The sequence below is a fragment of the Alligator sinensis genome, unplaced genomic scaffold (assembly GCF_000455745.1).
Source record: "Alligator sinensis unplaced genomic scaffold, ASM45574v1 scaffold509_1, whole genome shotgun sequence".
Lineage (NCBI taxonomy): Eukaryota > Metazoa > Chordata > Crocodylia > Alligatoridae > Alligator > Alligator sinensis.
This window is the reverse complement of record NW_005842967.1, coordinates 378,782-384,716: the sequence shown is the minus strand read 5'-3', so window position 1 is coordinate 384,716 and position 5,935 is coordinate 378,782. Positions and strand designations below refer to the sequence as shown.

Genomic DNA, 5,935 nt, shown 5'->3' with positions numbered 1-5,935 from the left:
GGTTCTCCCAGCACCCCATTCATTCCCCCCATCCATTCCCCCTGCTCCCCACTCATTCTCCCCTCCTGTTCATTCCCCCCACCCTCTGTTCATTCTCTCAGCTTCCTACTTGCTCTCCCAGCCCCCTCAAGCTCACCAGCAGTAGCAGAAAATGAGCAGGAGGATGGAGAGAGCAGGGGAAGTCTCCAGCTTATCTCCAGGGGCTTGTCTCCAGCCTCCTGCTCATCTCTAGCCCTCTGCTTCTTCCCCTGCTGGTCTCCAGCCTCAGGAGTGAGCAGGAGGCTGGAGACTGCCCCTGGAGACATTGCCCTGCTATCTCCAGTGCCCTTCTCCTTCCCCTGCTCCCCTGAGGTTGGAGACAAGCAGGGGAAGAAGCAGGGGACTGGAGACAGCCACGGAGACATTCCCCTGCTGCCTCCAGCCTCAGGAGAGCAGGGGGCAGCAGGGGAATGTTTCCAAGGCTGTCTCCAGCCCCTTACTCATTCCCCTGCTGTCTCCAGTTTCCCAAGGTCCCCTCCCCCCTCCTAAAGCCCCCCCAACCCTCTGCTTACCTGACGAAAGCCAGGACCTGGTCCAGGTCTGGGTCCGGGCCCAGGTCCCTGCAGCTTTCACCGCTGCCTGCCCAGTACAGGCAGGCAGCGTGCTTCAGGAGTGGAGAAAGGGCCAATCATAGAGATGCTCGGGAGGACTGAGCCTCCAGTTGCCTCAGGTTTTCCCCCCCGCAGTTTTTGTTTGTCCCCTGGGGTCTAATTTTCTCCCTGCACTGCAAGTCTGCAGTACAGGGAACATTTTTTCATTCCTGCACATGCCTCTTGCCCCACCTCAAAGGGGTTTGAGATGAGGCAAGAGGCACATGCGCTCTCGTCTGGACGTGCCCACCGAGGGTATTTAGTACGAGTTAATAAACTCTAACATGCAGCCACTTGTATTTTAAGTGCCTTTAGTATGGTCTAAATGCAATGTGCAACTTCACTGTAAATGGAACACTCACTGATGCCAATGGATACTTTTTTTTTTTTTTTTTTTTTTTTTAATGAAAAGAAAGAGCAACAGGAAGGAAAAACAGATTTTGGGCCAGTTTGAAAAGAGCCTGTGTTTTGCAAAAACAGACAAAATATTCTTAGTCATCATTGGATAAATGCACACAATACAAAGCACTTGCTGCGTACACCTGCACTAATATGAAACTGAATTAAAAGACAACTTTGCATTCAGTTTCATGCCTTCATTTTCCATGATCATCTGTGCATGCAATCATCCCTGGCAAAGAGTGAATTTTGATATGGAATATTAATTGAAAGCCAATTTTAAACTGTACATGTGCTCATAAATTCTTAATTATAGTAATTTCACCCCACTGAGGGAACAGAAACAATACTGAGACTTCCTAACCTTGCACTAATTCATAAATGAATTGCATTCTACAAATTATTTACGGAATACTTTGGAATAATCAAGAGATGTACAGATATTAAAATCTCTTCACAAGAAAAAAAAATGAAGCAGCAAAAAAGTCACTGAATAAATGTTATTGTTTATCCAGCAGCATTATTGGCATTCAGATCCATACTTTTACATGGGGAATTCTAAATCTAAGCAGGCATCATAGAATATTCTCAGGAGTTACTATGAAGGTTTATTAGCAAAACAACATAAATTTCCAATGGTTAATGCACATGGCAGCCATTCCTGTACTGGATACAAGGAAAAGGTAGAGTAGTGTTGCACCTTAGACACTACTAGGCTCATAGAGGCACAAGGTCCAAGGTAACAACTTACTTTGTCAGATGCTAGGAATGAACTGGCAAAGGAAAGTTTATATATAGATAGGAAGGAAAGGGTCAAGGGGTAGGGGCATTGCTAAGGGAGGCATAGGAGGATTGATTAGATCAATGAAGGGCCATGTCACACATTACATCTAGAAGATGTTAACCACACTTAAAATGCAGTGTGGTTAACAGCACTTAAAAGCAGCTGTACATTCAAGCAGTGAAATACATGCTAAGGGTAGCAAAGTTGTGACTTTTAATGGGAGGAGTATTTCCAGATTGCATTAAGTAGCACCTCTTCAGCTACTGTTGGACCATTCCACAGAGATTATATGTACAATCCCTGATGATAAGGCCCTAAAATAGTCTCTCTGTACTTGAGACAGACAAATTATCTTTAGGGCTGTTTACCAGGTGCGTTTCTTGAGCACTAAATTAATGTGAAAGAAATTAAAAGTGGAACTACCCCTATGGTTAAATTCTGTTCTCACTGAAATCTATATGAAATTCCTTGGACAAAATCCTAGTCCCAATGAAGTATTTCCACTGGCTTCAGTGGGGCCAGGGTTTCTCCCACACACGCTACACTGAAACCAGGATTTACCTCTTAATGGGTATCAGTCTAAATGGTCAGCCATTAAAAAAAATGTGTAACCCTCTGGAAGCTTGGATTTCCCATATTCTAGTACATTTAAGCTAAAATACAGACTTGACAAAAAGACTTTTATCCCAGTAAATTTATATACATTCACTCTGCTGCACTCTATAAATGTTGAAATGCTGAGTACCATTTCTAGGGAAATAAATTACTACAATTACAAAAAGCAAAGATTCACCTCTGGGTGATTTGGAGAAATAAAGACATGGAATGTACACCACGGTGGTAACTCTAAGCAGTATGTTTACTAAATCATTTCTATATATCCAAGTTTTCAGGCTGCATGAAATCACTAAAGAATATAATCAGAACCCTAAACTATCTGGTCTCATTCAGTTTTTCTTCCCTGATTTCATTGGATTTCTGTGTTGCATCCCTAAACCTCTTGATCTTAGGCACATAAGGCATGCAATTACTGGCTTCCACTACTGTGGTATCCAGACAGAAAGACTGAGTGACATGGTCAAGGTTAAAACAGGAGCCTTTAGCAGAGCAGGAAAACAAACCTGAGGGTCCCAAGTTCCCTAATCACTAGACTATCCCTGCTGTCTTATTATAGTGCTTACAAGGCACCTTTGCCAGATGTAACTAGTACACAAGCTCCCAATCTCTCCCAACTATTAAAGGCCCTCCTGCAACTCCGGGGAAAAAATTTACCTCTGCCAGGTGAGGAATGGAGCTGGTAGGATGCCACGCCAGAAATGGAACGTGGCAAAAGTGAAACTGCAGTGGGCGGAGACGCCGCGATAAAAAGAGAAAAAATGGCTGAGCCAGAAGGAGCCAGAACCAGCTCCCATGTCAGCATGGGTGCACTTTGTGGTAGCGTGCTGGGGCCAATTGGTTGGCCGGACCCCTGGAGCCGGGATAAAAGGCCTGGCAGGAGACCAGATGAGGACTGGAAGTGAGGTCCATGACCGGCCCAGAGGGGCCAGATCTGGAACCTGGTCCCAGTGCAGGAACCTGGTGGCTGCCCCAGGAAGGGGCTTTTGCAAAGACTCAGGGCCAGAGAGGGCCCAAGGACATACCTACAGAGTCCTTGTGGATACCAGACATCCACAGCATGGACTGGATCCTGGCAGGACCAAGTAGGATGAGGATCAATAAATGACTGACCCATGGCAAGTACACAGCCCAATTAGGGAGCAAGATGCTGGGGACAGGACAGCACCAGATCAGGAAGACGCATAGATGAGGCAAAAGGGTGGTAGGGAGCACTCGGACCAAATAACATTCCAATCCTTCTACCATAAGTTTAAAGGGCTTAAGCACCAAGGTGCACTATATACCAATTCAGACAGTTCAGGCGATAACATCTTTGGTTGGCGTTAGGCGGGGTGTTGGGGAGGTGGAGCCCCAAGCAGGAAGAACAACTGGGATGACCGAAGGCACCAGGAGGGATGGAACAGACCATCTTTCTCCCAATTAAAATTACTTTTTCAAAGACGTGGCAGGAAAGACCCCATGGGAGACTGACCAAAGTCCCTCTACTAACATATCTGTTTCTTCCCTACATTGATGGCAAAGTCAGAGAGGACCCCACATACTTGACACACAGGTGGACAGCATGGGAGACTACAAAACACAGGAGACGGAAGAGCAGAAGGAAGAAGATGGTGAAGAACAGGAGACTCCTGAATCGGATAAGAATGGAATTGCATTGATGTGGCGCACTAGGTGTACCATAAAGCAAGTGTTTTTCCCTGCTATATTGCTTCTTATCCTGAGAAAACTTGATTTCCATATTGGCCCAGCTAATGAATCTAGGGAAAACAGTTACCACCCCCCCCTCGTGTGGAATCAAGTGTTTCAGTCCCTTCTGTCCTCTTACCTCTGATCCAGTAGAGCTCTGCCATCCAGAATCACAGAGGATCTTCCTTCCCCTCTATGCCTCTGTATCAGTCCTTTGAAAGGGAGTATGCTGAATCCTACCCCTAGGGGAAAACACACTACCAATATTAAAAAAAAAAAAAATAAAGAAGCTTGATCTTAAAATAAACCAGATTTATCTCAAACCAGTTTTGGCCATTTTGAAACTGGTTTAAACCAGTTACTGATCACTTAAACCAGTGTGTGTGTAATATTTGTCCCTAGCTTAAAGAACACACCCTTTCCTCACAAAAGGTTGAGCCTATAAACCAAATTTTCTGCATAATGTAGGACCAATAAGACACCTTGTTGTGCACTGATAATTGTTACTTTTTATATGCAATTTCTTACATCAGTTCTTAATAGCTATACCTTCTTCCCATTGCTGGAGATGAAGTACATTCAGTCCACCATAACAGCTCCAAAAAGAGGGTTTATTTCTTTTGTCCACAAAGATGGAATTATTTCTATACTTTCTTATTTTCTTTCCTGCTGTAAACTTATACTGTTTCATAAAGGGAGCTGTGTAGTTTTTCTTGATGCATAGATAGCTAGCTTCATATAATGATAGCACTAGAAAAGAAATAATCACAACTTGAAAGGATATAAAGATTGTACTGCCTGAAATGCACTTCACACTAAAACATTCCTCTAGCTTTAAATTCATATATGACTCATCAGTGGCCATTGACACTTATTTTCAAATGAGAAGTGAAGTGAATTTCTAAAGGGCTTTTCCTCCCTTCTCTCTCAGATGGCTGATTCTATCAAACAAAGATCTAGGAATGCCTCTCAGTGGAAAAAGCATGTCATAGCAGAAGCCTCAAATCTAGCTCCTAGACTAAGATTTTTCTGCAGAGAAACATTCCAGAAACATGACAATTACAAAGAGAACAAAATAAGATATATGGAGGAGCTTAGATTATACACTTGTGTAAAGTGAAATGGAAGGAAAAAACAACTATGAAAAATTATGTATCTGTCAGAATAGTGATGGATTGCTTGCAATGACAGAGTAACAGAATCTCACCTATTTCTTAATTAAAATTATGTTAGAGTCTATGCATAAAGATCTCTCATTTTTTTAAAAAAGAATGATATATTCAATAATAATATATTTAAAAAATATTAATTACTCATTAAATGAAGACTTGATTATTGTTCATTAAAATGTGTGCCCTAATTATTTAAAGATCTGATTTTTTTCAGGTCAGAAGAAGGTTCTTGCAAATATAACAATCCTAAACCTGAAATAATTAGTTGTGGGAAATAAAGAAAAAAAATATTTAAAAAAACCCCTCTCATTGATTTGAATAAGACATTTGGGTTTTGAGCCTAACATAGTACCCCCAAACTACTGGCCAAAATGGCAGCTACAATCGCTTCATAAATAGAGAACGTCAGCCACAGACTGGAAGAACACTAGCTGACACAGTATTCCTGCTCTCCCATCTTCTTTCCATGGGCCAGGGTAACACAGAACACTGTGGGATACTGGAAGAAAGAAACTTCTCCTGCTGCACACCATCAAGTATATGGAACAGGAAGCACTTTGTCTTAAAGCCCTTCTAAATAGGACTTACTTTCTTCAAGATTACTTTTGGAGCACGTAGCAGTCTTAGGAGCACTTAAAAGATTACAT

General features: G+C 42.6%; 1 long non-coding RNA gene across 2 annotated transcripts in view; it reads right to left on the bottom strand.

Moving 5' to 3' along the window:
- The window catches only part of LOC102375243, a 21,466-nt gene extending 16,334 nt beyond the window's left edge, over positions 1-5,132 (bottom strand). For both annotated transcript variants that reach the window (XR_003091970.1, XR_325253.3), the window contains exons 1-2: positions 4,666-5,132; positions 4,256-4,358 (exon numbers count right to left, since the gene is read on the bottom strand). This is a non-coding gene — a long non-coding RNA (uncharacterized LOC102375243). The remainder of the gene's footprint in view (positions 1-4,255; positions 4,359-4,665) is intronic.
- Between the last annotated feature and the right edge of the window lie 803 nt (positions 5,133-5,935).